The 24,899-nt window shown below is 49.8% G+C and overlaps 1 long non-coding RNA gene across 1 annotated transcript; it reads right to left on the reverse strand.

Moving 5' to 3' along the window:
- Window positions 1–673: 673 nt before the first annotated feature.
- On the reverse strand, window positions 674–15,791 carry LOC136008866 (uncharacterized). The gene is made up of 2 exons (XR_010610258.1): window positions 15,673–15,791; window positions 674–15,582 (listed from the first exon to the last, which is right to left on the reverse strand). It is a non-coding gene; the product is annotated as an uncharacterized LOC136008866 (long non-coding RNA).
- Window positions 15,792–24,899: the final 9,108 nt, after the last annotated feature.

Below are 24,899 nucleotides of genomic sequence, written 5' to 3' on the forward strand. Positions count from 1 at the left end.
GTGCCTTTACTCCCTCGAGTCGTGCAGACCAAATCTGCACCGCGTCGTTTCGGGGCTTTTGTTCAAGAAGCAGTAAAAGTGTGGAGGAAAGTCGGAAGTTACATCACCAGGATCTCGGACAGACTGGCAAAGCTCGTCTTGGTGGAAGCAACGTTTAGGTTCTGCTTTGGTTGTACCTTAATTTTAATGTCTGTTGTTGCTGTATTTTGTGTTAAACCATTAAAGTTTTGGTTATATGTTGAGTTGGGAATGGGCTGACCATCTCTTTGTAGCTGTGATATGTGTGTAAGGTATCTGCCATTGTTGGGGGGTGATGTAAGGCTATAATGCTTCGTTACAAACTTGTCAAATGGCTTGTTACTTCTGCCATATTAAGTTTTTCAGAGAAGAAGCGGTCCTGTGGAGCTTGGCAAATCCATGATAGGCGGGCTGCTGAGGCAGTTCATTTATATCTGGCTTGGTCCTAAAAAAATGAGGCTTTTCACAAAAAAAGGAAGATACTTCCCTATCTTTTCACATTCTGTGGGGTTTTATTAGCAATTAATTAGATTTTTCATATTCTCACAAAAGAAATCAAATGCGCTTTGTGCCTGCTGAATAATTTAGTGCAGGTGGAAGGCAAGAAGCCAGGTCTTAGACTTGCAGAAGTCTTGGAGATTACAGCTCTTTCATGTTTAGTGAAGTTTTAATTCTGTATATTTGTTCAGTAGGTTCGTTGTTTTACATAGTTTCAACAGACAGAAGAATTACATTTTTGTATCTTGTTCTATTGTTTTATATTCAATGTTTTATTTTCCTTTCACTGGCATTTACCATCTCCGTTTTCAACAGAGCTATAGGAGGGAGTACTTGTGGAATTTTGCTGTCACGTATGGGGGATTCCTCCTGTATTTGTCAGCTGCTGACTACCTCTGGTTGGAGGTCACCAAACCCATGGCGGGACTGGCATCTCCCCATCTGCTTCATGCTGAAGTATCATCATCTTCATTCAACCCCCCCACCCCACACTGGTGGCTTAAACCGAGGCACTGGCTGGGATTTGAAGCAGCTGACAAATGAACATGTCCCCTTCTGTGGGCCCTGCCACAGCAATGGTTGCTTCTGTCCCATGAGAAGGCAAACAGCCAGAGTCAGCAGTATCTTATAGGGAGGTTTGATGTGTTTGTTAAAATTTCAACTATGATTTTTATAGGAAAAAAACAAACCCTATAGTTTAGTAGTTTACAATGCTCTCCCCAGGATGTATTATGTACTGTTTCCGCTCTCTCCCGTCCTTACTCTGTTGTGTTCTTTAGCACGTCTCCTTTCCCCGGACTGTCCTTTTCATACTTCTCTGTCACTGGCTCCTGGGCACATTCTTTCATGATTCTGTTCGCCTAGTCATGTCCTTGTTCTTTCATGTGAGTTAGGTCACCCCATTTCAGTCCTTGGCTCTCCTGGGTGATGGCAGGAAATTGCCCATAGCATGGTAGGGCATTTAAAATTAATGAAAAAAAATATATAAATAAAATTCAACTTTTGTGCAGTAGAGAGGAACTTTCAATGATCTTGCTGTTAGCCTTGTTAACAATGCATGGCTTCAGAGTTTTCTAGCACTAATGGCTATTAATACAGTAAAAATACACTCCTATCCTTAGATGGGTATCCAGAAAAGTTCAAGTTGTGTTCAAAAGCACTGGAGCTTTCTAATTAAACAAGTCTAGTATTTCTTTTTTTCAGCAAAATAGTATATTCTTGGGGCTTGTCTTCATGGATTGCAGTCCTTATGCTCTGACTTGAAGCAGGGATGTAACGGTCAGTAAAGGTTTTGCCGTCAGTCTCCTCACACCCACATACAGCCACACAGTCTTAGACAGGAAATTCAAAGAAACCCCGTACACAGTAGGAGGTGAGTATGGTTAGCTGGTGGTGCCCAAGACAATTATCTTGTCCTCCTCCTATAACATTTACTTTTTGAGATGTGGCCTAAGTGTTGTGAGGTGAAAAGGATAGTTCTGTGGCTGAGGCACAAGATCTGTATTAAGCTTTGAATTCTGCTGCTGGCAAGTTTTAGTCTTTCAGGATTAAATTTCGTGAAGGACTTAGATGCTCACGTGCTTCGTTCTGCCAATTGCTCACCGAGAACTGCAGTCCAGAGCCCCAGGTGAGGTTTGAGGTCCAGAAGGGGTCCTGGTGAGAGAACTGTTGTTGGGTGTTACCCCATACTCTCGTTGTGTCTCCAAAATCCATTTGAGCTCTGACGCTCCACATGGTGCCTGATAAGAGTCGCTGTATCATGCTTGTCTCATCAGCTGGGTTTGTTGTCTAGACCCTGTGTATGCACTGTCACTGCAGGTGTTCGACACCTGTGGCTGGGCCTAGAAGTTGGCCTTCCCGACAGAAACTGCTCTTTTTTCAAGCCCCAGGCTCAAGATTTAGCTGGAGGATGTAACTTGCCAGCCTCAGGGGATCTAAGCCAAACAGGAACTGAATGAGAGGCAGTAATTCTTTAATTCTAAATCTTTACAGTATTTTGCAATCCAGATAAGACAGCTTATCTGATGGATGTGTTGCCCCCTTTCAGCTAAATGTTCATTGAGCTACCAAATGGGAAAAGGAGCGAAGTTTGCACAGTATTCTTCACCAACAGCAATTGATTAATATTTTAGACTACACTCCTGCATGTTTTCCAAACATAATTTCTACCAATGTTAAATAATGATCCTTTGTAACTGAAAGCTCTAAGCAGATACGGTATTTTTCTTTTGTGCCAATGGCATTATGATTTGTGAATGCAATTGTTATATTATTGCAGGCTGTCAGGGAAATAGGGAAGTTATTGAAATGTGTTCAGACTTCAGTAACTTTCTTCTCTGTTGCCTATGAATTCTGACTTTTTGATACACTGGATTGCACTGAACTGTCGGAAATGAAGCAAACCCAGCTTTGTAGTTAGCCACAGGAGGCATTCTTAAATTGCAGCTGAAAAGTGCTAATATTGAAGATTTTTCTTTTTTTTTTTTTTTTATTTAATACCACTAATAGTTGATTTAAGAAAAATAAGGTTTTATTGTTCAGAACACACCCACTGTGTTTCTGCCTTCGGGAACTGCATGATCTTTTTCACATGTCAAAGTTTTCTGTTTAGCTGTAGAGCGATGCCATGTCCTAAAACTGCATTGTGAAAGCTAAAACCTTGATGGGCTGTGTTAAAGAGATAAGGAAGAGCCTGAACCTTTTGCAGGGGAGTGCCCGCTTCTTTGAACTGAGTGCCTTGCTGATAACACTGCTTTTGGTAGCCTACTTAGTCCAGATGGGCTTTTCAGGGCTGGGTGATATTTTGAGAAAAGCCAATCCCAAATTCTGAGAAATACGTCCAATAAAAAATAAAAAGAAAGCCTACATCAGCCTTAGAGATGTGTATTTTAAATCTTCTTGAGTGTGGGCAAAAGCAGTTTTCTTTTTCATTTTCTGGGCTATTTAATGAGTATTCTTCACTCATACGAAGAACTGTGTCTGTTTCCTTTACTGAGCTTGTGAAGAGGTCATTTTGGCAATGAAGAGGGAAAGAAGTGTCATTCTCAAGCAGTCATGACATGGGAAAGGTGATAGTTAATTACTTTATAATGTGCCTGAAGTGAGCAAAGCAACAGGTTTGTGCATTTCTCCAATGCCAAGTGCAGCTGAGGGAACGGGAAGGTACTGAGCTGCGTTTGGTCAGGAATGTTGCTGCATTTTCCCCCTCATATCTCCTCGAGAGTACGCGCTGTCTCCCTTCCTCACTCTAAGAACTGGTTAAGTATTAAGCCTTGGGAAGTGATGTCAGGGCTGAAAGGATGGAATAGCTCCTGCTGCTCCAGAAAGGCTCTGTCTGCAGGAGTGGGAGCAGGGGGAGGCTCTGCCTGGCTGCTACTAGCTGCCCTGTGGGACAGGCTCCCCTGCTTGGCTCTCCTGCCTTCCCCGAGGGAGCTCTGTCCTGCTTTACCCCTGTCCCTCATACACTACCTCTCAGCCACATCCTCTGCTGTGTTTCCCTGTCCTCTGCCAGAAACAATCCATCCCCCTTGCTTAGAAATCACCAAATTAAGGTATTTTGAAAAGCAGATTAGTGTTGTTTTTTTTTCTCTCTCCCTGTGCCCTTCACTAGATAGATAGAGTCAGAATTGTTTGACTCTGAGGCTTGCTCCCCTCATCAGTAGCCACAGTATTTCTTCTTTAAGAACTGAAGTACTTGAAGCAAAAACATTTGAGTATTACGCTGCTGCTGTTCTGAGTGTCCTTGGAATGCCACACAGGGACTGTTGAGTGGTGTATGCTTGGGGAGACAGTTACTGCCATGTTTCTATGCAAACATCTAGATTATGCAGATTGTAGGCTATTAAAGGTGCAGAATTGTTGGGGAAGGGATGGGAGAAGAGACAGGGAGGAAGCACAGGGGTGTCCTAGTCCATTCTTTCCCCAAGTGAGAACACTGTCCTTGCCACTGAGATGTTCCAGGCTTTTTCATAGCAGCCCTCCAAGGACGGCGGTGCAGTGATCTCTCAGGCAGTCTGTTCCAGGGCCTCTCTCAGTAACTTGGAAATTATTTTCCCAGTGTGTGACCCAGGTTCCCATTTTTGCAGTTCCCTCTCGTTCTGTCCTCAGTGGAAGTGCAGAACACTTTTTTTATCCCCACCTCCCTCCTTCCTCCTAACAAAGCCATGTCTCCCTTGCAGGGTATGTACTAGAAAGCATTCATACTGGTCTTGCGGGTCAGACTGGAGTGAGCTCTGCCGTGAATAGGTAACCTGTTTCTGATAGGCACTGCTGAATTAGCACGTGTACATGTGTAGCGGGTTGGCTGTGGCTGGACACGAGGTGGCCACAAAAGCTGCTCTGTCAACAGGACAGGGGAGAGAAAATACAGCAAAAGGCTCGTGGGTTGAGGTAAGGACAGGGAGAGATCACTCAGCAGTTATTGTCATGGGCAAAACAGGTTTTACTCGGGGGAAATAAATATAACCAAAACACCTCCCCCCCGCCCCTCCCTTCACTCCTGATTTTCCCTACTGTGCAGTGGGGATTTTGTGTGTATATTCCCTTTGCAAAAGGCTGATGGTAGCAGCACAGGAGTATCTTGCCTGAGAGGAAAAATGGACCTCCAGTGGACCAGCTGCAGTTCATTCCTTTGCCATGAGAACCAGAAAGACCACAAGTGATGTTTTGGCCAATTTGTCTACATAAAATGCTTCAGCTGTTCACTGTGACTTGAGATTACCCGTATGCAGGACGCATTTCTGTCTTTCTTACTCCGTGGATGATGCTTTCACCCAAACTTTTCTCACAGGTCTCAGCCCAGGCCCTTTGATCTTGACCTTTTGTAGTTCTGCCATCTTTGAATCAGTAGCCTGGCATCTTCTAACCCAGTGCTGAACCCCTGCTGGGTCTGAAATGTTGGCCTGCAGCTCCTCTAGCACAACCCTGCAGGCCCTGGCAGCCTGTAAGCAGTTATCTCAGCTCACGTGGTGAGCAAGAGGAGTGCAAGGACAGTTTGAGAAGTAAGTACAAAGAGGAAAACCAAAACTGAAGTAGAATGGGATTCACAACTGGCTCAGGGAGAGCACGGAATGAGGCTGGTGGCTTCTGGGTGGCAGGGCTGGTCCGGTCTTACTTGTGCGCATGGACACACGGTGCCTCCTGCAGCCTGGTGCCTGCGGGTCTGCAGGTGCAGCATGGTGTGGGAAGGAGGCCTGCTGAGGAAGGCACGTGCAGGGCATGGAGATGCAGCTCACACACAGCGTGAGGGGTGGCTGGTGACAAGACCTTATGGTGAGGGCCTTACTTGGATGGGTTTCCACGGAGTCTGTGCTGGCTTGATTTACCTCTCATTCCTCAACTTAGTCCATACCTGCTGGCTCCACAGTGCTGTACCACCTGAGGACCTTGCAGATCCACTTGTGAGGCTCCCCTCTCCCACTGCCAGCACAACTTCAGTGCTGTGCTCACCTTTCCTGGGTGGCTTGAAACCATTGCATAAGTTGCAGTAGGGTCTGAGCAAAAGTCTTCTTGAGGAGTTGGGCACAAAATGTGAGATCTGGAGCAGGATGTGCATATAGGAGAGAGAATGTGCAAAGGATTGACAGGATCTGCGTTTGAAGGAGGCTGGTGACACCTAGGATAAAGGGATGCGTGGAGAGCAAGAAAGAACACATGACAAAACCTCCGAGGGGCCATGAAACCCTGGCCTGGACACGTGATGACAGAACCTGCATAAAGCCCTGCTAGTATGAAGCAAAACCACCACAGTTGTTTGGGCAAATGTGATCTGCCACGAGGAGTTAGTATCAGTCAGTGCTTCATGTGACACGCTGCTTTTAACCCAGTGGCAGGACGTTTCAACTCAATTTGTTGTATCATCAGACTGGGGCCCTTGCCTGTGGAAGGAGCCAGACAGCCTGCCCATAGCATGATGTGGGCAACCTGGCCACAGCTGCCTCCATTCCTCTCTCCACCATGGACACCACAGCAGAGTTTTTCTCTCAGTTGAAAGGGATTGTACTGGCAATTAATAACTGCCTTATAATAACACTCTTACCTAAGAGGCAGGAAGTAGTTACTGCCATTGTTGCATACTGCAATAACTGGTCAGTTCTGGTGCATTTTGCGGTGTCTGTAGCTTCCAGTGCACTTTGGGTTACAGTCGGGACCCAACATGGCCAAAACTGGTGTTCTGGGAGAAGACTGGGAGCGTGGCGCTGCCCGGCCATCCTTTAGAGGGCTCTGACTGATGGTTTGTGGTTCCGCCAGCAGCTGAACATTCCCCTTTCCTGCTCCCGTCTTCCTTCTTCCTCACAGCTGTCTCCCCTTCTCCACCCCATACAGTCCCAACCACTTCCCTCTTAAGGGCTGGTTGGTTGTAGGTTGGCTTGCATTTTTTGCAGTAAGTCAGTTTGGGATGTTTTAGTGACTTGAATCCACTCCCAGAGTCAGAGCTGACACAAGATAAGCATTAGGGTGGGTGGCCCAGGGACAAAAGGAGACTGTTCAGTGCTGATAAAATGTTAATTTGCCCTAAGGCCTCTTGTGAAGCTATGTCCTTTGCAGCAATTCTGGAGGAATAATTAGCACTAATTGTTTGGTCAGCCTGTTTTACCCAAAAAGGAGGGCAGTAGGAGGGAAGGAGAGAGATGCAAGGGCTGAGTGGAGTGTCGATGAAAGGGCTGAAGAGAGAGATGATGTGTCAAGAGGGACCTCAGGCCCTGGGTCTGGGAAGTGATCTGATGGGAAGAAGATTTCAGTGACTGCTCAGAGGAGGGGGAGCACACCTTTCTCCAGAGCTAAGAGATGCTATGGGGAGGATTTAATCTCTAACATGTCTGGCTCCTGTCCCCTTTCTTCTCACAGAAGGATAGGGGACAACTGGTGTGGAAAATAGACGGTGGGTCTCTGGCTAAGCACCTCAGTCTCCCTGCAAGCCCAAATTCACCTCCCAATGCTGCCATGGTATCAGTGTTAGATAAACACACTACGATTTTTGTCTTGTAAGGGTATCTATTTAGACTCCCAGAGCTGCCTCTGTCCCTTATTGCCAGTTTAGCTTCTTTCCCCTTGGGCTTTGTATGAGTCTGCAAGGAAACAAAGTCAGTGAGCAGAGGAAGAGAAGACCTGGGTTGGAAATGGAGCAGGAGCTCTCCTGCCCACTGAGATAGCTGCAGGTCCAAGGAGCCCTGCTGAGGATGGTCCTTAGCAGCTCAACAGCTTCTCCTCTCCGTAGAGAGGAACTCTGCTCCCCTGGTACAGGAGTCAAACCTGTCCCATCACATGCAGCCCCAGGGGGCAGCCAGCGGGTAAAGCCCAAGTTGGCAAAGAGGTAACACTGTGCAAATCCCCCCCTTTCTGGGGAAGACAGTGACTTTGCTGCCTGACTTTGAGCTGGAGCAAATAGAGAATTCTTTTCCAGCATGTACTGAACTGGGACTGTTTCAGTCTCAGTCATCCCTGCAGAGGAGAGGAGCGAAAGTGCTGGCTGCTGGAGCCTGCAGCAGATGCTGCTTGTGGGTGGCTTAGAGGAATCTGAATGTTTCAGTGCTTTCTGCTTTCTAGAAATGTTCACCCTGCCCTGAACATCCCTCCCTCAGTGTCCATCTATACCTGCCATGTGCCTGCCCAGCTCACGGTCATCCTAGTGAGGCAGTGCCAAACCCGAGTTGTGATGACGTTTTGTTCCCGCTCAAGCTCACTGGAGAGGCCCTTGGTGAGTGCTTGGTGAAGGCTTCCTCCCCCAGGCTTAGGTGTGTGGTGAATGCAGCGAGAGAGCCAGACAGACGTGACTTGGCACAGAGAAGCAAATTACCAGCAGTCTGTTGCGACATCGGGCTCTCTTTGCTGTGGCCAGGACTGGGTGCTGTGGGTGTGATGTGGTGCAGCAGGAGCTCTGCTCCACCAAAGGCTTGGGGGAGGAGGAGGGCAACACATGACATCAGGGATCTGAAAGGGGACTGGAAGAAAGGGAGTGTGGAAGGAATTGCATCTGGCCCAGCACTGCAGGTCTAGCTTGGAGTAAAGACTGAAAACAGCTGTGGTACTCTGCTTGGCCAGCATAGTCTGATCTTAGGCAAATTCTTCCATTGTGGTTCCTGCTGCACTCACATGCAGGCTTCCCCCAGATCTGTACTTGTTCTATCTATAACACTGACAGAGCCCTCTGGACAAGCACTGCATGTTAGCTGCCAGCCATCAGGGATGTGGCAAAGTCCTATGGACAAGCAATATGGTAAATGTAACAGATTAAATGAAAGGTGAACCAATAAATGGCCAGTGATTCTGAACTGCAGTAGCATGAGTGCAATTAAACCCAAAGGGATAAGAAAATGAAATGGAAACATCTATTAAAAATGTCATTGCAAAGACAACCCAAAGAAATATATGAACATAAGAACAGGAACTGTCTTTTCGTGCACTTGAAGCTGCCCCTTTTTGAAAGCATCAAGAAGCAAGCTGTTGAGTGGTGGAACAAAACCAGGCTCCCAGCCTCCCCCGAGCTGCTGGCCCACTAAGCCTTGCTGCCAGCCCTGCTGCTGCTGGACCAGAGGCAGGCAATGGCAAGGCCACCCCAGCTGTGCCCATATGCCCAGTGGCATGTCATCTGCAATCAAACCAAGCTCCCACCAGCTTTCCATGGACATGGTTGCTGATACTGGTCTCTCTCTCCTCTGCCCAGCCACCGATTGTCACTAAAATTTAGAGGAACTCCAGCATATCTGAGGCATGTCAGCTAAATTGAAGTGAGGTTATCTGGGGATACTGGGAATCATAGAATCAGCTAGGTTGGAAAAGACCTTTAAGGTCAAGTCCAACCATTACCCCAGGAGTGCCGAGACCACCACTAAACCATGGCACTGAGAGCCTCATCTACATGGTTTCTGAACACTTGCAGGGATGGTGACCACTGCCCTGGGCAGCCTGTTCCAATGCCTGAGCACACCCTTGGTGAAGAAATTTTTCCTCATATCCAATCCTAACCTCCCGTGGTGCAGCTTGAGGCCATTTCCTCTTGTCCTGTCACTTGTTACTTGGGAGAAGAGACTGACCCCAACCTCACTGCAGCCTCCTGTCAGGCAGTTGTAGAGAGTGATAAGGTCCCACCCGAGCCTTCTCCAGACTAAACAAGCGCAGTTCCCTCAGCCATTCCCCATTCCCCATCACACCTGTGCTCCAGACCCTCCACCAGCTTCATTGCCCCTTTCTGGACATGCTCCAGCACTTTAATGTCTTTCTTGTAGTGAGGAACCCAGAACTGAACACAGGATTTGAGGTACAGCCTCACCAGTGCTGAGTACAGGGGGATGATCACTGCCCTGACCCTGCTGGCCACACTATTGCTGATACAGGCCAGGATGCCGCTGGCCTTCTTGGCTGCTTGGGCACAAACTCATGTTCAGCTCCATCAATCAGCACCCCCAGGTCCTTTTCTGCCAAGCAGCTTTCCAGCCACTCCCCCCAAACCTGTAGTGTTGCATGGGGTTGTTGTGACCGAGGTGCAGGACCTGGCACTGAGCTGTGTTGAACCTCACACCACTGGCCACAGCCCATCCAGATCCCTGTGCAGAGCTTCCCTATCCTCCAGCAGATCAACATTCCTGCCGAACTTGGTGTCATCCACAAATTTACTGAGGGTGCGCTCAACCCATTCATCCAGATCAGCAGTGAAGACATTAAACAGCACTGGCCCTAACACCGAGCCCTGAGGGACACCACTAGCAACCAGTTGCCAACTAGATGTGATACCATATACTACCACCCTTTGGGCTCCGCCACGTAGCCAGTTTCCAGCCCAGTGAAGAATCTTCCTATTCAGGTCCATGAGCAGCCAATTTCTCCAGGAGAGCACTGTGGGAGACAGTGTCAAATGCTTTGCTAAAGCCCAAATAGACAATGTCCACAGCCTTTCTTTCCCTCATCAGCCAGCCTGGTCACCTTATTGTAGAAGGAGATGAGGTTGGTCAAGCAGGACCTGCCCTTCATGAACCTGTGCTGACTGGGAAAAAACAGGCAGACAGGCCTTGGGGTTATACAAGTCTCTCACCTTAATGAAATGCAGGCTGAAAACGAATCCAGGGCTCAGAAAAGTGGTGGCTGCCTCTGGCTGTTACAGGGTGGCAGAGGCAGAGCCACTTCGATGCATTCTAGCACAGGGGCACTCGGTGCTTTTGCAGAACATGACACAGAGCTGGACGTGCAGCACCAGAGGGGGTGTCCACCTAGTGCAGGTGGAATCTGTTGCTGTCTTCCCCTGTTCCCTGTCTGGGCTGTGCCTCCTGCAAGGTGTGAAGGCCTACCACAGCGTGCAGATGCCCCAGTGCTGAGAGCAGGGGTGCTCAGGTACTTCAGAGGATTTGAGTGTTGAAGTCATTAGGAACATGCATTTTGATCTGGATAGGCAGAAATGCAAAGGCAAAAAACAGGGCTTTGATGGTCACAAGGATCTGGGTTGGAAGGGACCTCTGGAGATCATCTACTCCAGCCCCCTGCCAAGGCAGGGTCACACAGGAACACGTCCAAGACTCCACAATCCCCCTGGGCAGCCTGTTCCAGTGCTCTGCCACCCTCAACATAAAGCAGCTCTTCCTTATGTTGAAGTGAAACTTCTTGTGTTCTAGTTTATGGCCACTGCTCCTCATCCTGTCACTGGGCATCACTGAAAAGAGCCTGGCACCATCCTCCTGGCACCCACCTTTGAGATATTTGTATGCATCAATGAGATCCCCTCTCAGTCTTCTCTTCTCTAGACTAAACAGCCACAGCTCCTGCAATCTCTCCTCATAAGAGAGATGCTCCAGATCCATGTTCACCTTTATGGCCCTCCAATGGACCCTCTCCGGTAGCTCCTTGCCTTTCCTGTACTGAGGAGCCCAGAACTGGACACAGTCCTCCAGATGTGCCCTCACTAGGGGGTCTTTGTGCCCAGTATTTCTGTCCATAAGAACATGCCTGTTTCACCCAGGTGCACCTCCAGCTCTGCTGCTTATGTTTTCATGCTCTTTGCCTGTGGTGCACACTGCATAGGCATGAACAAGCAGGTATCATTGTGGTGTGCTGGCAGACTCCCAAGGGATCTGCAGTAAACAGTGAGCACAGTGATCCAAAATCACCTTCCATATCATGTTAGCAAAGTACAAAGCCCGAGGGTGCTGATGCTACCACAGCCGAAGAGGGAGGGCTGGGCAAGCTTGAACTCCTCCGTGTCTCTGACAGCACTGCCCTGTGGGGCTCACACTGGGTCTTGTTCAGCAGTCCCTGTGCTCCCTAGGGCAGCAGCAGGCTTTGCATGGCAGAAACACACCTCCCTGCAGTGATGAGGGGTAACAGCAACCTCTGCCTCCTGCAGCAGCACCCCTGCAGCCAGGTTACTGATCAACACAAGTGATCGCTGGCTTAGCTGCTTGTTGTAAAAGCAGTACCCCTCCCCATCTTCATAAGGCCCGGCTGGGCAGCTCAGACTCAACAGCTCAATTCCTCCACAGACGCACAGCCAGATTAGCAGGTTTTAATGTTACCAAATTATAACCCAAAATCTACGCAAATGCAGATGGAAGCCATTGCAAAAATCACCAGACACGAAGGAGAATGGCTCCGCAGCTACCTTTGGGCTACAGGAATGTGGAGCTAAACCCCAGGGCTGTCTTCCCAGGGCTCTTCAGTCTCAATTTCTGAGAGATTCTATCAATTTTGACAGTGAAAACAAGCTGTATTCTGCTCCAGAAAGACAGCTCCAGTAAGGCACAAGGGTTCCAACACCAGTAAGGGACGAGTGTCCCAACACGGACTGCTCCACAGGAAGCTCTGCTGCTAGTTAGCTTTGGCTATCCTGATCTTCTGTGTAATTCTATGTATTTGCCCTACCTTCAGTTCTTTGTGATAGATGAAGCCTTCTGCCACTGTAGCCAAACAGTGCCTGTTCGGGGCTGAAGCACCCTGATGAAAGACTTTCTCTGCTACATTTTGCTATCTTGGTAAGGGATTGACACTGAATCGTCAGCTGTCACTCATCTCAGTACTTCAGCTTTCCTGCCTAACCCCTTTCCACCTTTGCTCTTATTGCAAGGTCCCATTGAAAGCCAGCTCTTTTATAGCCAGGATTTACCCACAAATGCCTGCTGCTGGGAGCAAACAGGGGCCCTGACATGTACCGCTTGGTTTATCAGAAAGCAGGGCTGTACGGCGAGAAACCGCAGGAGGCAGGAATACACAACCGGTTGTGCAGCGCCCTTCCCTGAAGGAAGGAGTTTGATGTTACCCTCAACAGTGCAAGCCAGAGCAGCCAAGCACCCTGCGCTTCTTCCACGCTGCTTTCCCCATCTGCGCCATAGGGAAGAAAACCTGGTAGGGAGGAGGCTTCCCGAGGACACTGAGTCCTGGCTAAAGCAGCAGCCTCAGGCCATCCCTGAGCGCCTCCGAGCAGTGTGCAGAGAGTACTTGGTACTTGGCATGGGGAGAGCTGAGCCCAGCTGCCCTGGTGGGTGACCCCCCTTGCTCGGCTCACTGCCAGCACTGCTTCTGGTGGGGGGTGTCTCTGCAGGCTCCCTGTCCTGCCCACAGGCATCTGCAGATCTCTTCATCCTCCTTTTCCCCTCTGCAAGGCGGTCAGAAGAAAAGCTCCATCCAAGAGCTTCCTCTTCTCTGAGTTACCCTTTATATTTGTTTGTTTTCCATTTCATTATTGGTTTGTCTCTCAGCTTCCTGCCCAATCCCTGGCTGTTCCCTCAGGCTGTTTGGAGCCCCTTGGCCACTGCTCCACTCTCTGCTAGCACAGAGGTTTGTGGCCAGGACATGGTTGCAGAACGTGAACCACCAGCTCTCAGAGCCTGGCATGGCTTCCTGTGCCCCAGCCGTCCACCTGCAAGCAGCTATGAGGCCAGTGGGTTTTAGCCACAGCCTCTCAGTTTGTTGGGTGTTTCTTATTGTCATTGTGGAGATTCTGCATGATTTCTTGCTCAGTCACTAAGGAAATCGGCTCTGAAGACAAGATGGGAGCAGAGAGGTGTGAACTTGGTCTTACATTTGGTGCAGAACATCCCATATCCCATCAAAGGGCTAGACAAACTCTGACTCCTTGTGCTAGCCATGAACTGGAGCATGCCATGCGTCTGCACCCAAGGATGATTTCCATAGTGAACATCAGTAGGCATCACAACCAACATGTCACCATGAGCATCTGCTGGAAATAAGCTGTTTGCTGCATTTTTGGCCCAGTTACCTTCTCTTTTCTGGGGCAGCAGGTGACCAGGCAGTGCTGTGATGGCCAGACCTCTGCAAGTGGGGTTACACTGTTGGAGTCCTGCCTGGGATGTGCAACTGCTCCATATACCCGTGGCTGCAGTGGGCTGGAGGAGATGTGCTCAGCAATCAACAAGATGAGGTCCTTATGCCCTGTGCAGGTGACCTTCACACAGGTGGTCGGAGGAAGTTTTGCTTGGTTGTGGAGCCAGCAGTGAGTGTCTTGACTAAATACTGATCTGGGGGACACAGGGTATGAAGCAGTCAAGTTAAGTCAGCAAATCAGAATCATAAAAGAGTTTAGGTTGGAAGGGACCTTTAAAGGTTGTCTAGTCCAACCCCCTGCAATGAGCAGGGACCTCTTCAACTACAGCAGGTTGTCAGAGCCCTGTCCACTTGACCTTGAATATTTCCAGGGATGGGGCATCCACCACCTCTCTGGGCAACCTGTGCCAGTGTTTCATCACGCTCATTGTGAAAAAAGTTCTTTACATCTAAGTTCCACCCCATTTGCTGAGGTTGGCCTGACCCTGAACAAGGTAACACGTTTCGGATTACCAAAGTTCCCAAGCAACTGTGCATCAGCTGAACCACAGGTTTGGTCTTTGCTGCTGATGCTGCCAGTGACGTGTGCTACTCTGAAACCCAAAAGAATGTGGGAGCCCATTGCAACTACCCTGGAATACCAGCTGGGTTTGTGGGTCTGTGTCTGGCCTGTATCACAGGGCCGTGAACTGTGCAATGAAGTGTTTGTATACATCCATGTCTCCAACATCTTTGGAAAAATATGGAAGCAATAGGATGGTGCACAGGCTGTTTCCTTTACTCCCCTCCATAAACTTTAATGAAGCCCTCCCAGTAGAATTTCATAGATGATACCCTCTGTTCCAAGCTTTGGTGAGAGCCAGCCACAGAGGCTCTCCTGGCTCTCCTTCTCCCTTTCTTTAGTCCAGTGTCATAGTAATGGCACAAAGCCTTTCTCTCTGCTGTGAACAGGGATTGTTGTAGCCAAGGCTGCATCATACACCAAGGCTGCATCATACACCATCACTGCAAGGACCAGGGACAATCAGTTGAGAACAATTACCTCCTCCATCTCTGGGCTCTTCCCCTTGTTCATTTTGGCAAGTTGCACTGATGAAATCTGTGTTTCCTAAGAAAAAAGCCTTGTTCTGCGGTGCTGGTTCAGCTGGGGCTGTGTCAGTGGTACCTTTGCCTGCCTGCCCAGCCCTGGGCCTGACCTGCGGGAGCAGGAAGTCAGAGAGCTGTGGGCATTTTCCACCTAGCTCCTGCCCCTGCCCGTGTACTCCATTGGGAGCGGGAGCCAGAAGGAGGTGGCCAGAGGCAGCGACGCCAAGATGCAACTCCCAGGCATTACCAGTGCTGCTATTTATACTTTCCCCTCTCCGTGCCATTGATGAGGTAATAGGATAGCTGTTCTGCTAGGCAAGCTCTATTTCTTTTCACCACCTCTTGCTTTGTCATCATTTCCTTGCTTTAATAGGAAGCCCTTTTTGGTTTTTTCCCCACGAAATGCCTCACTAATTGCTATAAATAAGAAGGGTGAGGCACGTACTGAAGCAACCGAAAACGTTTGTGGTGAAAACCACTATTACTGACCAGAGTACTGGGAACTGACCGGGACTGACCATTGCTCTGAAGAGCCACATCCAGTGATGGCAGTACTTGCCCCTTGATGGCTCCTCCTTCATGGGTTGCTGGTGCCCTGATCCCAAGGGTGCTGCCCCTTATGCTGACTTCTGTGGGAATCTCCATGTGCTTCATACGGGACACATCGCCACTGTGCTGGACCGCAGCTGGATCACTGGGCGCACCACAGGGGACAGCCTGCAAGTAAACCAGTCTAACCATTAGTTTCTCTGGCAGCAACAAGGATTGAAACATCCAGTAACAGTCTAGAAGAGAATGAGATCCTACCTGCAGGAGCCCGCCTGGAGAGCTGAATGGAGAACTGCAGCCCGATGACACCAAGAGCTTTCCAGCTCATTACCACCCCCTGCAGTTTCAAGGGCAGCAATATGCGGGGGTGTGTGTGTGTGTGTGTGTGTGTGTGTTGTCCTGACCAGTGTTTTGGGTTAACAAACGCAAGGACAGAGCTGCAGACAGTGAGCCCCGGGCTGTTCACAAGAGGGCACGGAGAGGGGCAGCACTTCCGAAAAATGAGGTCACTGGAAACGTGCCTGTGCTCAGTTCATGCATGTTGCCGTCCTGAAGCTGTGCCAGTCTGGCACTGTGCCCCGAAACACTGCCTTCTCTTTCGGAAAGCAGAACTATAAATTACAGGAGGGCTTGGACCAGAAGATGGGATGTCAGAAACCACAGATGTTTCTGGAAGCATCTGATTCACGTCCAAGATTTGCTGCTGTTCTCTACTTCGCTGCATCTCAGGACTGAACACGTGAGGATGAGCTCAGCTTCCCCCAGCGTTCAAGCTGTGTGGATCTGGAGACCTCTTTCGTTTCACCTGAACAACTGCTACTTTCACTTGAATCTAATCCACGTTCATCTGACAGGCGGAATTCAAGCTGCCGGTTACAAGCCCGTATCCCAAGAGATCATTTCTCCTGGAAGCTGCAAAATCCTCCCTGCAGGCTTGGGCAGCTCTTGTCTCCAGAACAGCATGGGTGGAAAGTCACATTTGGGATATACGGCTTCAAAGGGAGCTTCCAAAAATTGTCTCTCCCAAATTCCTGTCCCACGCTGTCTCACCACGTAGCAACCCAGAGCAGCTTGTTTGATGTGAAAAAGCTGATTGCTCCTCCCTTGAGCTCTCCCTCATGCTCCCCTCTTTCAGCCAGTGGCTTGCCATCCCTGTTGTGTCAGCAGTGACTCGGTGGCACACATCTCAGGAGCAGCCTCCACTGCTTTCCTGGCTTCCTCCGCGCTGCTTCACAGCCCTCGGAGGATTTAAAGAGAAGGTGACAGCAGGACAGGGCTCTGTCCAGAGCTGCTGATCTTTTGCTGACCGCCAATGGTCGTGTCCCGCACCCGGGTGGAGCAAGGAAGGGAGCCCCCCTTGAACTCACTTCATTTTCCAGGGCAGGCTGAGGTCTCCAGGGATCCCCCCCGTCTCCATTCTGGTGGCACTGGGAGGAGCAAAGGCAGCACGGCGCCCGGGGCTGCCCCCTTCACACCCGTAATCCCACTGCAGCTCCTGGCCAAGGGACTGGATAACCGTCAGTCAGTTTCTAACTTCCGCAGCACATGAGCTCCTTTCCAGCAGGGTGAGTGGCCCCGGGAGGCGCAGGCACTGGCGAAGCAGCGTCCTGCCGGAGTTCCCCTCCTGCTGCTGCTGGAAACCACCGCTTCCTTCCACCTTCCCTCTGCCTGCTCCTGCCCCATTCCCCGGGGAACCAGCAGTCCTCCCAGGGGCCCCTCCAGCTCTGGTAGAACACTGCTCCCTACACTGCTCCTGTGCTCCTGATCCTCACAGCCAGGGCAAGGACAATGGATAAACTGTCCCGGGTGGTACATGCTAACCGCAACAAGAGGCGTCAGTGAGGCACATGGTCCAGGAAGAGGGTTTCAAGGCTCTTGGCAGCACGTGGCCATCACTCCTGAGCGGCACGTGGGCATTGTCACTGCTGGTCCCACTCCAGGCAGGTTCCTAGGAGAGTTTCTGGTTTACCCCTCTGGCCAGAGCCAGGCCAACTGTTCTGGTGTATGAGAGATGGTCTGCAATGGCCAGAGCCTGAAAAAGGGTTAAGCAAAGCTGGCTTGTCTTAGAGATGGGGGGAAAAAGGCTGGAAAAGAATAACTTGGCATCTCTTCTGCAGTGCTTTACAAACAGTGCCGTGGTGCTTAGTTCTTGTTCTTCCAGGGCTGGCATTTCCAACACGGTACAACTTCATTAATAGTGGGAGCAAGACTTACTCTTGAGCTCAGAGAGACTTTCAAGCCCTCCTGCCTCCAGCAGAAGCTGCCTGTACCCGACCCCTCAGCAAAGGCAGCCTCAGATGGCCCCACACAGCTCTTCCTTCCCCACGTGCTGGGGTACAGCTGCTCAGGGATGCTGGGAAGAACACCACGGTGTATTTACCACAGTATTTTCAGTGTGAAGATACCAGGCTATGATTATCTCCCATGCGGATGTGAAACACGGTGTAATTTGTGATTCTTATGTTAAAATTGCAGTGCATGAGCTGCTAAGGTGGCTGAGATTGAGCACCAGCAGCAGCCTGCTGGTTGGGCTGCAGTAGGCACTGAAGTTCGAGGGATGCTCAAGGGCAGGCTCCTCTTGTTCCTCAGCTCTGCATGTCATTTGGTGAGGTTTACGTGGCGATGACCATCTGCCCCTGTTGTCAGTGGGAGGTGTTGCCCTGGGCTTCCCTGGGAGCGGCACGGGGAGGTGTGGGTAAGGATCGAGAACAGTCCTTGCAGTGCCACGTGTGCCTCTGTCAGCGTAATGAAAGCCTAATAATTAGGATTGCAATTCTCTTTATTTTTAATTATGAGGTAGCACTTTATTTTAGAGGGCAAAAGTAACCCAGTAATTACACTGTATGATTAGTCAGTTATTAGTCAGTCTCTGATGCTGCAGACACCCAGGAGAAACCTTGGCAGCCTGTCACAGGGCTACAAGGGCTGGATGGGACCCCTGGCAAAACCATCCCATCCACTCACCCCGACCACACACAGACCCTGCAGGGACGAGGACAGCATGAGGCTCCAAGCATGAGCAGATGACCTCTGGCAGTGAGGCACAGCCATCCAGAACCCTCTGGCTCAGTTTCTGTGGGCTGTTGAGGTCTTGTCATCCCACGTCCTGGTGCACCCAGTCCTGCTGCTTTCACAGGCTGAGCACTGACCACGCTCACCAGCAGCAACTTCATGCCGTAAGGCTGAGCATCAGCCAATGTGTTTTAAAGCCAAATTCAATAAGAAAGAAGGAGTAGAGGAGTGCAGAAGGCTGCTGTGGGAGCCCTGTGCTTCTCTGGCTGCTCCTCCCCAGGGAAGGGCTGGGCTGACATTGCTCCTGCCCAGGCAGGTTGCAGCCCTGCCTGCCTTGCTCGGGTCCTAAAGGATTGAAGACTTCATATGGTGACTGCAGCGGGAGCCAAAGGGGTTCACTGGGCACAAAGAAGGAAAGCAGCGCATTGATGCAGGGACCTGTCTGACCAACAGCTGTGCTTAAAACATGCTGGATGGGTTAATTTCTCCTGCTGCTGACAGGCCCTGGACAGGTGTAAACCCTGTTCTCACTTGGCCTCCATCACTACCTGCACCTCATGCCCTGCTCAGGGGAGGTTCCTCGTCCTCCCTGTCACCCCAACCAGGTTTACTTCTTTACTGAGCCATTCCGGAGGCTGGCTGGTATTTCAGGCACTGCAGAAGTTAGTAACTGATGTATGCAGCATCCCGTGTGACTGCAGGGTCTTCACTGAGATACAGCTGTGAACAAGCACACTACTGACAGGGTAAGCAGAAGCTGCCAAAAAGCTTCATAGATAATTGGGAATCACATTGCCAGGCCAGGTGCCACCCTGCTCTCCCTCAGCAGCATCCATACCTGTGTGCCATGGCTATGTGCCGGTTTGCTGCAGCTCTGCAGGTGAAGCCCCAGCAGCTGTGTTAGCTCATCCTTCCTAGGCCTGGAGCAAGCTCCCTCCTTGAAAAGGAGCTTCCGGTGTCCCCTCTTCCTGCACGCTTCAGCCTGGGCCCTGTCCCAGCAGCACAGCGCTCAGCACCAAGGTGTTTTCTCCCCCAGTGCTCACTGGCAAACCTGGGCAGAGCAGTGCTGGAACACCAGATCCTGCAGCACCCCCTGACTCTCCTGGTGCTGCAGCTCTGAGCTTGGACAGTCGAGGTGTTAACTGAGTGTGTTTGTGTCCATGGGTTACTGGTGACCTGATGGCCCCGTGCAGGAATGGAAACCCAAACCCCGCTGGTTCAGCAGCGGGAGGTGGGAAGGCTGTCAGTGGTGCCAGTGTCCCTCTCAGCAGCTTACTAGCAAAGTCTGAGTAAGAAGTAACAAAGAAATGATCGCAAAATAAAGCGCTTTTCATGTGAAATATTTATAATAATATGGATTTTTTCATGTAGTTAAGGCTCAGAAAATGTGTTTTGTCAAAGTGACACACAGCGAGCTCCAGTAGGTGTACCCACTTTGGGATAAAAGGAACAGAAGCTGCTCACTTTATGAACCTGAAAGCTTCCTTAGAATTACAAAAAGGGTAAATGATCATCATACAAACTCCTGAGTGGTCACTTGAATGTCCATCACATCCCAAATGATGTAGTTTTAAACTCTCTCAACAAGCAGCTTCAGATGCTCTCATGATCTCTTTTCAGCCATATAAGTTATTGCTAACACCCAAAAGGCACTTTGGATTTAATGCCAGTATGAACATGTCCAGTTCAGCACACCTCGGTGCAGGAACACAACGCTGCTCTCTGCCCTCTGGCAGCCTCCCCGGGCCCTCTCTGCAGCCTCAGCACATGGAGCATCCTCCCCACCCATGTCTCGCACAGGGTCTGGGGCCTGACAGCTCCCGAGAGAAGGGGCTGCAGGAGCCAAGCCACCCGCCTCTGCCATGCGAATGGCTGGACGGGAGGTAGGGGCCCTCCTCGTGCTGCCCGTGGTCACTGGTTGTGACAGCACTACTTAGAGCAGCTCCTGCCCAAAGCCACAGCAGCTCAGCACAGCACCTCCCAAACAGCTGTGACATGGAGAGGGTCCAGAGGCAGCCACAAAAGTGATGACGGGGATGGAGCACCTCTGCTATGAGGAAAGGCTGAGAGTTGTGCTTGTTCAGCCTGGAGAAGACTCTGGGGAGACCTTATTGTGGCCTTTCAGTACTTAAAAGGGGCCTATAAGAAAGATAGTGAAAGCCATTTTAGCAGGGCCTGTTGTGATAGGATGAGCAGTGATGGTTTTAAACTGAAAGAGGGGAGATTCAGGCTGGATGTGAGGAAGAAACTCTTTACAATGAGGGTGGTAAAACACTGGCACAGAGATGTGGCGGATGCACCGTTCCTAGAGACATTCAAGGCCAGGCTGGATGTGGTTCTGGGCAACCTGATACAGCTGGAGATGTCCCTGCTCATTGCAGGGTGTTTGGACTGGATGACCTTTGATTCTATGAACTGCTGAAGCTGCTACAGAATCATGTTTATCAAGCATGAAAAACATGTCTCAGTTGTACCCTTCCCTCCAGCACCATGTTTTCAAAGGCAATTTCTCAGACCGTCTTTTTATCTCAGCTGAGTGGGGCCACTAAATGTTGCTGTACTTACACTGGTTCAGCAGTTGTCGCCAGTCTTCTTGATTTAGGAGATCAAAGTTCTTTGCTAAAGGACTTATTCAAATGCAAAATGAATTAGGCCTTTTTTATCTTACTGCACATGTACTTCAGGAATTTTGGAACATTAAGAATCCCCTGAGACTACTTTCTTCTCTCCAGTTACCATGGTTCATCTTGACAAGCAGCAATACCCCCACTTGCAGGCAGCCGCTGGCAGCGCCACGAGCTTTGGGAGTGATCAGGGCAAGTGGGAACAGTGCTGCTGGAGTCTGAGCACTGCAGTGAGCTTGTGGTGTATGAAGTGTTGTACAAAAAAGCATCACGGGGCAGTGGAAACCAAATTAAGTCCCTGCTCTCCCTTCCCCATCCTTTCTCCTCCAGCTGAGCAGGTAGGAGACAGCAAATGCTAGGAACTGTAAAACTCCGTTTACTGGCCATGTGTGATGGAGAGATTCTCAAGTGAAAATGTACTGGGAAAGGCCATGCCCAGCATTTAAAACTTGGTGTGATACAAGGTGTTGGTATCTCCCTGCAATCCTCCCGGCTTCTGTCTCCAGCTCACTGTGGTTTAGCAGCATGCTAAAACCATAATCTTGTGGCAAAGAGATCTCAATCCACACATTGTTTACCCCCAAGTAACAACACAACGCGAGGATGAGGTAAACTCACTGATGAAAACCTTTACGTGTATTGCCTATAAATACAAAGTTCACCTTCCTCTCCCCTCAGGAGAAAAAAAAGTTGAAGCAATGTGCTCTTTTACTGCCTAACCTAGGTTCTTTTCAGGTATAGAAAAAAATGTAAACAGTTTCAGGCTCAATAACTATTTATATCTTACACAGGAGTAGAGAGCATGCAGGATTCGGCACTGCATGACTTCTGCCTCACAAAGGAGGGGCTCGTGCATGAATCAGCCCAGTTCAGGTCATAGATGCTCAAAAAACCCACACCTGGAAAAGCTGAGTAGTGCAGGCAGCTCTTCCAAGCCTGCAGGATTAAGCTCTATGAGCCGGCTGCAGCTTCCAAATGGGCTGTGATCAGAAATGGTGACTCAGCTCCTGCAGCTCCTCCTCTCCTCTCAGCAGCCACCAGACCCTCTCCAAGACTTCCATGGGGAGGATGCTCTGTGTGCCGAGGCTTCGGTGAAAGCCCAGGGAGGCTGCTGGGGTGTCCCTGTGCTCCCCCGGTGTTGACACTGGTGTCTTTGTGCCCTTGCGATCAGGAAGCCCATCCAGTCAAAAATAAAGATTAGCTTTTATCTGCATCAGTTTTCCAATTGTGAAACCACACGAAGAGAGACACAGGACAGCCCAGCCTTCCTGGGAAAGAGACAGAACTGCACATCTCTCCTGACTGTAAACCACAACTTCCGCCACAGTGCTTTGTTTGGTTAACTGCAGTACATGCTTTCTGCCTCGCTGAGCCTCCAAGCCAGTTTCTCTGAAAGACAAAAAGCAAGAGCCCCACTGATGTCAGGAACAGCCAGCTCTCCATCAGGTATGGGGTGCAGCACAGCAGCAAGGACCCGCCCTGATGTGTGGCTGCGTGTGGGGACCACAGCTCCTTTCCTTTGCTTTACAGAGGAAGTCAGTGTCCTGGCGTGCACCACTGTGCAGACAGCATCAACAAGCTGCCAGCAGCTTTGAATTAATGATATTAAAAACATGTCCAGATCCCATTTGCAGGTTTCCTGAACACTTTTTCTTCTTGAATACTCTCAGCAGCTGCGTGTGTCATTTTGCTTTAGTGTTCTGCTTCATGTGTATGACGGGTTGAAACATGAAGGGTTTATTACCTGTACAGCTCCTCTCTTTATTTGGGGGACCATAATTTTGGCAAGAAATAGCTTCCTAAGACCATGGGGTGCAGGCACAGGGGTCACTCTAGGCAGGGCCCATGGAGAAGCACCAGCCTTGCAGAGGGGTGGCTGCCTTGCTCCACTGCCTTCCTGCCCCGGCCACATGAGCACAGCAGTGCCAGAAACCTGGAGTGTTTTGCAGGAGCTGCCTGCTGCTTGGCAGTGAAGGAACCAGTTATAAACAGCAGGGTTCAGAATCTCCCTGCTCCTCACACCATCATCAGCAGCCATGCAGACGGTGCCCCTTCTGGGAGCTGCTCATGCATGGCAGTTCAGGAGTCCTGCTCCGCGGGACCTAAACACATGCAGCCAGGCACTGATGTGGGGAAAAGGGCAGTGGACAAGGCTGCATGCCCAACACAGAGCAGACACGAGTCAGGACATGGAGGGGCAGCTTCTCTGACTTCAGCCATCAAAATGGGGGCTTACTTGCCCATCAAAGGAGACAGAGGCATCTCCAGAGGATCCCCTTTCCCCTGTGTCTGCTACAGAGGGGGTTATTCACCTGTGTGAAGAGCCCCTTTCTTTTCTGTTGGCTTTAGAGGGGCCACAGGGATTACTACACCCTGCACAGTGAAGCCTGCTCCTGGGGGCAGGTGGAGGGGGCACTCTCCGTCTGCCGCCTCTATCTACACTACCAAGTCCAAGGATCTGAAGCTTCACAGTTTGGCACCTTGGCTTCACAGAATCACAGAATCACAGAATCCCAAGGGTTGGAAGGGACCTCAAAAGATCATCTAGTCCAACCCCCCTGCAAGAGCAGGGTAACCTACAGTACATCACACAGGAACTTGTCCAGGCGGGCCTTGAATATCTCCAGTGTAGGAGACTCCACAACCCCCCTGGGCAACCTGTTCCAGTGCTCCGTCACTCTTACAGTAAAGAAGTTCTTCCTGATGTTAACGTGGAACTTCCTATGCTCCAGTTTACACCCATTGCCCCTTGTCCTATCACTGGATATCACTGAAAAAAGCCTAGCTCCATCATCCTGACACCTACCCTTTACATATTTGTAAACATTGATGACCTATCCTGTGGTCTTCGTGCTGAAAAATGCTTCATTAGGCTGGATGCAGTGTTGAATTTGGGGAGCCTGGGATCTTTCTCCTACTACATGACCCAGCAGATACTTGCTGCAAGATGGATAATGATGCTGTCCTACAAGCTAGGCAAAAAGAAAGATAACTGGCACTTCTGGATAGGAAACACACGTGCTGCTGCTCTACTAAGAAAGCTCAAGTTCCTTATTTACTACAGAAAATGGAGCTTCAGTGTGGACTGCCAACAGCACTTACTTGCAAGCTCCAAGGCTTTAGTATTTAGGTCTCTGGACAATTCTCCACTGAGGTTATGCAGCAGATGGAGCTGCCAGGCAGTCACAGACAGAGATGTGAACTTCAGCATCACGTCCAGCCTCTGGAGTTCTGCAGATGTGCTGAGCAACAGCAGGGAGCATAAACCCCACCCAGGGCAAGTGTTTCGTATGCTTCTGTAGAGCCCAGCACAGGACTTGCTGCCATTATCAACAGCACAAACATCTCCTTAGAGATTCCCCTCTTCTCTCAGCTAATTCTGCATCTTCTGGCAATTCTAAGAAGCAAAAAACCCTTCTCTTGGTTCTCCTTCCTCAGCTACAGAATAGCCAGACTTCTACAGAGTATCCTCAGGCTCTCCATCAGAGATGCAGCTAAAGGTGACCCTTTCAGCAGTGGTTCTTAAGTATCTACAAAAATACTGGTTCTTCCCTCAACAGCATAAGCAACGTTTTCATCTTCCTTCTTGCTGGAATATGCCACTGAAATTGCATCACAGAATCTGATAATGGCTTGTTGATCCGTTTGGTTTTTTGTGTTCTACCTTCAGCTGCACATGGTCTCAGCACAGGGAGTTTAAGTCTATGACACAACTGCAAACCTTAGTACGTGTCACAGGAAAGAAGAAACATAACTAAAGAGGATTTTCTACCACAGAAAATAAGAGTCCATTCTGTAGAGCTAGCAACTAGAAGAAAAAAGTATCATCAGCGTGTAACAGGCATTTCT

This window comes from Lathamus discolor, chromosome 2, assembly GCF_037157495.1.
Source record: "Lathamus discolor isolate bLatDis1 chromosome 2, bLatDis1.hap1, whole genome shotgun sequence".
Classification (NCBI taxonomy): Eukaryota; Metazoa; Chordata; class Aves; order Psittaciformes; family Psittacidae; genus Lathamus; species Lathamus discolor.